This window comes from Leucopleurus acutus (genome assembly GCF_964270905.1).
Source record: "Leucopleurus acutus genome assembly, chromosome: 11".
Classification (NCBI taxonomy): domain Eukaryota; kingdom Metazoa; phylum Chordata; class Mammalia; order Artiodactyla; family Delphinidae; genus Leucopleurus; species Leucopleurus acutus.
In genome coordinates, this window is record NC_139152.1 from 55,141,849 (window position 1) to 55,153,067 (window position 11,219).

Here is an 11,219-nt window from a genome sequence, read left to right on the forward strand (position 1 = left end):
CACATCTTGAAGGAGGAATACAGCAATTGTAATAGCGAATATTTACAGAGCAATAATTATGTGCCTGACTGTGCTTTATATCCACTCTCACGCTTAATGCCCACAGTACCCTGTCAGATAAACATTCTTACCAGCTCCAGATGAAGTAGGAGGACACTAAAGGCTCAAAGGGTTAAGAAACTCTGCTGAACAGAGCAAGTAATTAAGTAAGAGGTAAAGGTATACTTAAGGTATTGTCTGATTATACCTTAAGGTATACTTAAGGCTGATTGTCTGATGGCAAAGTTGTACCATCTCTTCCTCCTCCAATTCTCCCTCTATCACTTCCCCCAGCTTTCTTCAACAAAGCTTTTGAAAAGTAAGTTTGCTTTCCAGGAGCTGTTCTCTTCTAGGTGAAAATGGGAGAGCTGGGTGTTCTCTCAGGCACTGTATTAGTGGCATTCTGCCAACGTTGTCTTGAGATGGCTGTTGAAGGCTCTTGAGGCTGGCATGATGACAAGTGGAAGGGCAGGTTGCCCTTAATGTCCAGTAACTGCAGGTAGCAAAATACAGTGCAGTGCTTTAGAATTGTAGTGTTTGGCTGACTTTGTAAAGAGAACTGTTCTATGTATCCATCGTGGGTGCTCAGCTAGGTATGGATACACACCAAGATCACATGCAGCTGGCATTTTAGGGAACCCATAGAAAGACAGACAAGGACCTAAATAATGAGGGCCATGGAGAGAATTCCAGTGGTCATCTCAGTAACAACTTATTTCATTGCAGTAATCTTTACTGTGGTGTGCCCTGCTTTAAAGAATACAAGTCAACAACACAGATAAATGAAAGGGTGATTATCCACTTTGAAAAGGCATAATGAGTTTACACGAGAATCTCTGAAATGTCAACAAAATGCATTTAAAATGCAATTCATTATGTACAATACTTCACGTTTTTTTCCGGAGTACAGCCATTGGGTTAAGGGCTGTTCACATACACATGTTTTGAAGAAATATGTTTCAGATTGATCTTGCTGAACCCAAAACACATTTTTATATATCTATACATCCAGAAATGTTCATGAAGGCCCTACTATGTGCAAGGCCCTATACTACACTTTTATACTTTGACTAGGTGGTTCTGGGGTAAGGCCCAGATTCTGCATTCCCAACAAGTTCCCAGACCACACTTTCAGTAGCAAGGTTTCTAGAAAATCAAGCTGGGAAACGGGGCAGAAACTTAGAAAATATGAGAGGCGTGGAAACTCCTAGCCCAGTGTCAACCACAGGATGAGTCTGGGAAGGATACTTCCTGCTGTCCGCTAGTGGTTGGGCCTCTGGTAACCTCACTGCCACCAGCACTAGCTGCTGCATGCCCTCAGCTTCCCCGGTTGTTACTGGACACTGGGTGCTGTAGTCCCTGAAGCTGAACTGAATTCCTATTTGCGGTAATTGCTCCTGCCTCTGAGACCTGAGTGAGACCATTTGGTTGAACAAGCCAGGGGAGCACACCTGTACTCTTTTCCTTGGAGAATGGGAAAAGCTGGTGGTATCTACTCTTTTCTGCTTCTGTAGTGGGGGTCGGGCCCTGCTTTCAGCCATGACTCACAGTATAAGAAATTCCCCAGGGCTTCCCTGGTGGTGCAGTGGTTAAGAATCCGCCTGCCAATGCAGGGGACACGGGTTTGAGCCCTGGTCCGGGAAGATCCCACATGCTGTGGAGCAACTAAGCCCGTGGGCCACAACTACTGAGCCTGCGCTCTAGAGCCTGGGAGCCACAACTACTGAAGCCCATGCACCTAGAGCCCATGCTCCGCAACAAGAGAAGCCACCGCAATGAGAAGCCCGCGCACCACAACGAAGAGTAGCCCCCACTCGCCACAACTAGAGAAAGCCCGCGCGGCAACAAAGACACAACACAGCCAAAAATAAAGAAAGAAAGAAAGAAAGAAAAGAAAAAAAAGAAATTCCCCAGACCTAAGAAGGAGTTTCAGATGCTGGACAGCTAAAAAAAAAAAAGAAAAGATAAATGTCCACTATGAATGATGTGAGTTCATGTGTATAAAAAAGACTCATTTAGGCATGTAGCTCACCTTCACATGAGCCAATGCACGGAGGTAAAATTCCCACATAGCTTAACCTTGGGCTCACCACTCCTCTCCCAACCTCAAATGGAAGAAGTGGCTCTCCTGTGTTATGTGGCATGCTCATGTGGCCCCTTTCCAGAACATCCCCCTGTTCCAATTCTCATTTGCTTTATTTCATCTCCCATTTCACTGCAAATTTTTCTTGTGTCAGGAAGTTTTTTCTGGACTTAGTTTGTGAGGGTCAGTGAGCTCCAAATGTATCCCATTCATCTTCCTGATGGGATTTATAGGGTAACTTCTCCAATATTAAAAAATAAACGTAAATCTTAATGTTGTGGCTAAGAAGAATGAGAAATGTCAAAGTGTATGCACATTGGTTCCCCTTTAAAGATCACTCTTCCTCTCCACACAGGAAGCTGGTTTTCATTAAAATGTGACATTTATCTTCCCAAAGTGAATTTGTCTTGCTACAATAATAGAAAAATGTCACAATTTGCTGCAAAAAAAAAAAAAAAAAATACAGGAAAAGATAAATAGTTTTTAATGAAAACCTTAATTTTAAAATAATGCTTTTCTTAAATATACAATACTCTAAGAGAGGCAAAAAATGTCATGAGAATTCAAATAAAGTGAATTCTAGTGTCCTCTGAGGAGAATACACTGAACAAAGATGCTTGTTGTCAAAACACTGCAAAGCACTGCAATGGAGCCTTTCATTGCCACGTACGTTCCCCTGTTACCAGTCATGAAATGCAGGAATTGTAGATGATTAGGAATGGAGATGGTAGGTTTAGACTTTGTTGGGTGAGATGGGGAAAGGGTGCCTGGGACAAGCAGCCACTGGATGGAACTTCCCCACTTTTTTTTTTTTTTTTTTTTTTTTTTTTTTTGCGCTACGCGGGCCTCTCATTGTTGTGGCCTCCCCCGCTGCGGAGCACAGGCTCCGGACGCGCAGGCTCAGCGGCCATGGCTCACGGGCCCAGCCGCTCCGTGGCATGTGGGATCTTCCCGGACCAGAGCACGAACCCGCATCCCTTGTATCGGCAGGCGGACTCTCAACCACCGCGCCACCAGGGAAGCCCGAAACTTCCCCCACTTTTAATCATATGTAAGACACAGCCTTCAGTAAGAGGGCTCAGCTGCTGAAGTGGGTGTGACTTCTCCAGGCCAGACAGACTGCCCCAGGGCTGGCATTACAGACCACAGTTAACTTAAAAACTAACTATGCATAACTTAAACATTAACTTCACAGACGTAGCTAATAGAAGAAGCATTGGGCTGGAGGTCCCAGACCTAATTTTAATTCTGGCTCTGACCCTCTTTCCTCATCTGAAGAATGAAAGGATTGGTATAAATGTTCACAAAGATTTTCACTCTTTTCAGATTGTGGGGTCCTAAAGATGAAAAGACTTTCTCTCTACAACATGCTCTGCTGGGAGGAGAAGGGCAAGGATAGGAAAGGACTTTAACGAGAAATGGAGGAAATGATAACCTTCAAAAGTCAGAAGTAGGGCTTCCCTGGTGGCGCAGTGGTTGAGAGTCTGCCTACCGATGCAGGGTACACGGGTTCGTGCCCCGGTCCGGGAAGATCCCACATGCCACGGAGCGGCTGGGCCCGTAAGCCATGGCCGCTGAGCCTGCGCGTCTGGAGCCTGTGCTCCGCAACGGGAAAGGCCACAACAGTGAAGGCCCTCGTACCGCAAAAAGTAAAAAAAAAAAAAAAAAAAAAAAAAGTCAGAAGTAGCTGGAGAAAGAGGAAAATATGGAGAGGCCTTTGGTGGGTAGATAATAAGAGGACTCCTTGTCAAAATACACCGCTGTTGCTTCTCCCTTTCCCTGGGGCTGAGGAATGGAGGGGACAGTTTGACACAATCATTCGCTGATGGTTCTAGTAGTTTTACTATCTGTTTCCAAATGAGATAATCGTAGTAACTCACTACTAGGTGAAATGATATTCTGATTATCAGTGGGGACAAGATAAAATCAAGTCTCATATCACAGTTTCTCTTCCATTGATCCTTCAGACCCTCTTTTTGAATAAAAGACCAGTAATCTCTATACTTAGACCTTGAAACATGATTCAGAACCAAGGTAGAGATAAGAATCAGAAACCAAACCCTAGCCACAGCCATGCAAGCGTCTAAGTGAAGGTGCCTGGTTTTTGTTTTTATATACATTAGCTTTCAATATGTTCAATATATTGAGAAAAGAAAAAGAGGAGGCTGGCTTTTTAAAAAAGAATTCGTGGGCTTCCCTGGTGGCGCAGTGGTTAAGAGTCCACCTGCCGATGCAGGGGACACGGGTTCGTGCCCCGGTCCGGGAAGATCCCACATGCCGCAGAACGGCTGGGCCCATGAGCCATGGCCGCTGAGCCTGCACGTCCGGAGCCTGTGCTGCGCAACAGGGAGAGCCCACAACAGTGAGAGGCCCACGTACCGCAAAAAAATAAAAAAAAAGAATTCGTTTTTAATCTTCTGGTAGTTGAGAGTTACACAGATAGATAGATTTACTTACTTTATTTTTAATTTTTGCCACTTGAATTATAATATGCCTTTTGGTATGGTCCTCTTTGGGTTCATCTTGTTTGGGACTCTCTGTGCTTCCTGGACCTAGATGTCTGTTTGCTTTCCCAGGTTAGCGAAGTGTTCAGCTATTATTTCTTTAAATAATTTCTCTGCCTCTTTCTCTCTCTTCTCTGTCTGGGACCCCTATAATGAGAATGTCAGTGCATTTGATGTTCTCCCAGAGGGCTCTTAAACTATCCTCATTTCTTTTAATTCTATTTTCTGTTCATCCTGGGTGATTTCCACTGCTGTCTTCCAGTGTGCTGTCTGTTCCTCTGTATCATCTAATCGATCGTTGATTCCTTCTAGTGTAGTCTCCATTTCAGTTATTGGATTCTTCAATTCTGTATGGTTCTTCTCTACATTTTCTTTGTTAAAATTCTCACTGTGTTCATCCACTCTTCTCCTGAGTTTGTTGAGCATCTTTCTGATCACGACCTTGAACTCTTCCTTGAGTAGATTGCTTTGCTTTTCTCCACTTCATTTAGTTTTTGTTCTGAGGTGTTGTTTGGTGCCTGCGTTTGGAACATATTCCTTTGTCTCCTCATTTTGCCTAATTTTCTGTGATTATTTCTATGTAGTAGATAGGTCGGTTACGTTTCCTGCTCTTGGAGGGGTGGCCTTATGTAGGAGATGCCCTATGGGGCCCAGCAGCACACTGCCCTCTGGTCACCAGGGCTGTATACTCTCGGGAGCCCCCTCTATGGGCTGCGTGGGCTCTTCTGTTGCGGTGGGCTGACTACTGTAGGCACACTGGCAGACAGGGCTTGCGCAATGGCTGCCCACCTGCTGGCGTGGGCCTGGGTCCCAGCATGGTGGGCTGAGGTGTCCGGGACTGGTGCTGGCCCACTGATGAGCAGTTAAGCCCCTGCTTCTAGTAGGTTAGAGGGAGGACTCCAAAGTGGCACTTGTCAGCACCAGTTTCTTGCGGTAGAATGAGCTCTCAGAAATGCTTGCTGCCAGCTTCTGTGTCTCCAGGGGGAGTCCCAGTTGCCTCCTGCCTCTTTGGGAAGCTCTCCAAGATCAGCAAGTGTGTCTAACCCAGGCTCCCTTCAAACTACTGTCTCCTCACTGGGACCCAACAAATTTATAATTGTGAACCATTGGAAACAAACATCAATCGTGAAGGGGTAAGTTAAAGAATTAGGAACTCTGATGATGGAGATCAGTGTCGCTCAACCCTTTGACCTGTTTCCACATCATTCCACTTACACATCCTGCTCTTAACTGGAAGGGAACGGAGGACATAATGAGAACCACCGATGCAGAGCTGTGCTTTATTGGCATGGAAAGATGTCCCAACATTGCTGACTGGAAAAGCCAGGATCTTTGACATGATGTAGAATTACATCTACACATACAAATCCGTAGGTAACTCTAAGCACATTCAGCAAAATGCAAATGGTGGCTGTCCTTAGAGAGTGGGGTTTCAAGTGATTTCTAATATCATATTTGTGCTTTTCTGCTCTGTTTGAATTCTTATAATGAGCATATATCATATTTATACTCAGAAGAAAAAGCAGGAAAGCATTTTTAAAAAGAATAATAAACATAAGCAGTAGTAAATCAGCAATAGGTTTAAGAAGCTGGAAAATAATTTTTTCTCAGACTATAGCAACTCAACAGAATATTAACAGTTTTTTAAATGCAGCACAGTTTGGTGGTCTTGTGTTTCATTAGTTTTTCTACCATTTGTATGGTGTATATAAATACATGCTCTAAGTGGAATCCACCAAAGTATTCAGATAAAAAGTGAGATCTAAAGATGTGATGTGGGTCAAACATCTGAAACTTTAGTCGGAAATAATACCAAATGGTTAGCTGTTTTTTATCATTAACAAAAAGTATGTAAATGATGAAGTTTTCATTTGTCATGCAGACATTGTTAGAATTATTGAGACATAGCTTAGAGAGAAAGGGAAGAGGCGTTTGGTTTTATACCTGCTTTTTAGAAGACATCTGTATGAAAGAGAAATAACAGTGTCAGTAACATCTCAAATACAGAGGACATCTAAAGGTACAGGACACATCAGATGTATATTTCAGACACAGCGACAAATTTCAAAGAGCAGTCCATTGTTAGAAGGTTATGCAATGTTGAAATACTAGTTTGGTACTCAAGAGGTAAGGTTTTTAAATGGTTATCTTTCATTAGATTTATTCAGAAATTTAGTATGTGAGAGTTTAGTGTTAATAAAGAGTTACAAGGCTCAGCAGACAATTGGAATAAAAGATTTTGAATTGAGCAGAAATACGTCTCCTCCCTGCAAACTTATGATTATGTGCAGTGAATGAGTGTTGGCGTTAGAAAGCTAAACCACATAACACATACAGAATATTAGTATTCAGTAAACAATCACGATTGCAGTCATCAAGTGCCGAAAGTCTGCCACGTGTGTTCCCAGCCTCCTTTAAAAGTAGTGCAGCTGTTACATTAATGGATGAGAATCCGGGGTAATATCAAGGAATAAAAAATTGTTCAGTTTGATTAGTTCTAGGGGGATGTCATCTTCAAAATGTGCCTAATTCGATAATACCAGGGCATTTCTGAGAGACGATAGAAAATAAGGATAATGTGATGTAAATAGATACATTATTACTTTCATCTCTTTTGACATAAACCATTCTATAAGCAAAATGACAGCAAAGAGGTGAGAAATAGGGAAGCAGCCTCTTCCATCTGTAGAAAATTGCGTGGTGGGCTGAGAGCCATGGGTCAGAGGATCAAGAGTGGACCCCAAGCAGACTGGCTTCCCCCTAATAATTGCAGTAGTAGATCACATTCATGGAATGTTTAATATGTTCCAGACCTTTCGCTAGCTGCCTCACATGGATTAGATCATTTAACCTTCAACACCACCCTGCAGGGAAAGAACTGTTATCACTGTCATTTTACAGATATGAAAATTGAAGCTTGGAAAAGCTAGGTAACTTCTCAAGGTCACATAGTAAGGAGTGGAGCTGGTATTCGGACTCAGATATGCCGATGGGTCCCTCAGTCACTACATTTCATTGCTTCCCCGTGCCTGCTGGGTAAGGAGGGCCTTCGTGTATGTAACCTGCCGGAGCCCTCATCCTCAATATCCCAATCCAGTTTCTTTTCGGGAAATTTGGAACGTTTTTTGTCTTATGCCTTGGAAATACTTTCTGTCAAGCCGGGTTCAGGCTGTTTTTATCCTGTTGTCCTTGAAATGCTCTCTCTCCACCTGGCTTTCCCCCCCCAACCCCCTGAAAGCTCTTGAAGTTGATCTACAGAAGAGTTAAATACATACGTAATTAGAAAGCAAGAGGGAAAGGATGGACCTGGAAGTGCTCAGAACTAAAATTTGGGTGTTGAACCCTCTGGCAGTATTCTTCCTTACTCTGTCTAGTGACTTGAATATGGCCAGCAGACATGAAATGTTCCTGGAGATTTGAGTCACTATTGGAGTTCAACTTCTTCTTGGTTCAAATTCTTTTTAAAACTGAGACCAGGCTTACTCAGGGTAGAGAATGAGTGGTAATCCATTTCACAATTAAGGCAGTCTTCTTTTTTTTATTTTTATTGGAGTATATAGTTGATTTAAAATGTTGTGTTAGTTTCTGCTACACAGCAAAGTGAATCAGTTATACATATATCCACTCTTTCTTAAATTCTTTTCCCATATAGGTCACCACAGAGTACTGAGAAGAGTTCCCTGTGCTATACAGTAGGTCCTTATTAGTTATCTGTTTTATAAAGGCATCCCTTGTTACCTCCATTAACCCAGAGAAAGGTTGCTGGGAATGTGCGCCTCCAATTTTCTTGCTCCCATTTCCTTCTTAGAGGGAAAATAAGGTGATTTCATCTAGACATTTTTACTCTCAACTCTATTTTTTAATAAAGAATTTAAGTTATTTACTTTCATCCTTTGAAAGATGAAATCTCCTTGAAACAGTGTTGACCACTTTGATCACTTGGGTTATGTATCTAGACCAGGACATTATACTATTCATTAATGGTAGCAATAATAACCATTGGAAATACTAGAATTCATTTGTAGAGAAAATTCCAGATATCCTCAAGACATCTTCAAAGTGTTGACGAGCCTCAATTAATAATCAAAATCCATGCTAGATCACTGCGATTTTAGATAAGAAATCATCCTTAAAAATTTTGCTACTAAACATGGTGTAATCATTTTCAAAGATAATAGAAATTTAATAATATATTGAGTAATGGAACTCAAAACTGTCATGCATGACTACTAGATTAGACCCAGCATCTGTTGAGAAATCTGTCGTTGAAATGGGCAAGCACAATTGTGATTTGTTACTAAAATGGGAAAAAAATGACGAAAACATCTCTGCCCAATTGAAGAGGTCATCCTTCCTTTATCTTATTCAGCTTCCATAATGAAACTTGTATTACTACTTTAGTTTGTTTTGTTGGTTGTTTGTTTTGTTATTTATTTATTTATTTATGGCTGTGTTGGGTCTTCGTTTCTGTGCGTGGGCTTTCTCTAGTTGCTGGGAGCAGGGGCCACTCTTCGTTGCAGTGCGTGGGCCTCTCACTGTTGCGGCCTCTCTTGTTGCGGAGCACAGGCTCCAGACGCACAGGCTCAGTAGTTGTGGCTCACAGGCCTAGTTGCTCCGCGGCATGTGGGATCTTCCCAGATCAGGGTTCGAACCCGTGTCCCCTGCATCGGCAGGCGGATTCTCAACCACTGCGCCACCAGGGAAGCCCCTGTTTGTTTCTTCTCTCTTAGCAGCAGAAAAATTTTATTCCTTTTAAGGACAATTAAACCACATCCAAGGCCTTAGCTTACAGTCACAAACCAACGTAGCCGTTAAAGCATTAGATATTGAGGTATAAGACATACAATGAGGGGAATGCTTTGCCATCAGAGGGTGACGCCAAGCTTCCTCAATGGACAGTGAGCTCTGCTAGTGAGTAGGCGAGGTTGAGGGTAAGTGCTTATCTGCAGAACCGAAGGAGAACAGCTGTGCTCTACAAGTACTGAAGCATTTCAGACCACATAGGTAGGGATATACTTTCGCGAAGAAGGGAAGGGGAGAGAAAGCGAAGTGCCCCCCCCACGAGGCATTAGGCTGCCTTGCAGAGGGCCACGGCGGAGAAGCAGACCTCCCCTTGCCCACGCTCAGTGACTTCCCTGCAGACCTGGGCGGCGTCCTGCAGCAGTGAGTCCTCTGAACTGGCGCCACGGTTCACCGGAAAAGGCCTCCATCCATCAAGTTCATAGAGGTGGCCATCCACGTTGTCAAACAGAATAAAATGAACGTTCACTTTGTCATCTACCCGACATTGGCCTTCCTGTGCCACGGCATCATGGGTTCCCTGGAGGGCCTCATTCTTTTCAAAGCATTTTGCTCTGTCTTCAGGGTACAACTTCTCTGTTTCAGAAAGAAACTGTTTCGGAACTGACCCAGCCTCGAACTCCAGTTTGTCCTGATTATTGGCCACTGCATGAATGAGAGTCTGATGGTTCCACAGGAGTTGCCAATGGTCTGCTTCACGAAGTACACCTTAGGGCTTACTTCTTGTCTCTTCAGCTCTTCAATCTGTTTTTTCCTGAAGTTCTCATGCTGGGCCGTGAGAGGAAAGAGCCGCAGCAGCGCTCAGGCAGGCGCTGCCACCGAGCCCGGAGACTTCTCCTCCAGGCTCAACACGTCCTCCAAGCGCCACTGGCCGGCGACCCCCAGCCGGGCCAGCACCTTGTTCAGCGTCTCCGGGTTAATCTCCATCGGTCTGAGCTGCATCTTCGCAAACTAGGGAAGGAAGCACAACCCAGAGAAGAGGAAAAACAGCCACTACTTTAGTTTTTGTATCTTGTCCAGATTCTTACTCAAAATATTAGCCAAGTCATGTACTATCAGTGCTTCTCACTATTTAATTAGGTTCAAAATCTTACCATTTTATCAAGTACAGATGGATTCGAAGACTGAGACTCACCAATATGTCTGTATGAAAGACTCCTGGGAGATAATGAGCACGAGGAGAGTTTTTATTAGGAAGAAGGAAGAATTGAATTAGTGAGCTGGATCTATATCTCTGTTGCTAAGCTTCAAAGCTGCTTGTTTCTTTATGCTTATATTAGAAGTAACTCAATTAAGCAACAGATTTTTATTGAGCATAAAATGTTCTGGGCAAGGTGATACATGAGGGATATTCCCAGACACAGAGGAGGGTAACACATACTCTAATTTAAGGATTTAGATCGGGAGATTAGAAATATGTACATAAAAATATTATTAAAAAGTATAAGGTAAGTGTGAAATGTCAGTGTGAGCGATAAATGCTGAAGGAATTCACAGAGTTTGCTTCAGGTTAGAGTAATCTGGGGAGGCTTCATGGAGGAGGTGGGATCCGATCTGCACTTGAAAGGATGCCTTGATGGACAATATTGTTGCCTAACCACCGTCCATTCACCCTTCTTTGCATATCTTTCAGAAACCCTCTCCCATGCAGGACACATACCTCAGGGAAAGCAAACTCCATCTTAAACTCCAAGGGAGAATCCTGATTAGTCTAATGTGAAGTCATCATGGTAATCCTATCCTCTCTTTCTTCCCCTCCCCCCATGATTTGTTCAGGGAGCCAAACTTAATGC

At 43.3% G+C, this 11,219-nt stretch overlaps 1 pseudogene across 1 annotated transcript; it reads right to left on the bottom strand.

The window, feature by feature from the left end:
- Nucleotides 1-9,694: 9,694 nt before the first annotated feature.
- LOC309968228 (ubiquitin carboxyl-terminal hydrolase isozyme L1-like) lies at nt 9,695-10,368 on the bottom strand (annotated as a pseudogene). The gene has a single exon. The product of its transcript is annotated as a ubiquitin carboxyl-terminal hydrolase isozyme L1-like (transcript).
- Between the last annotated feature and the right edge of the window lie 851 nt (nt 10,369-11,219).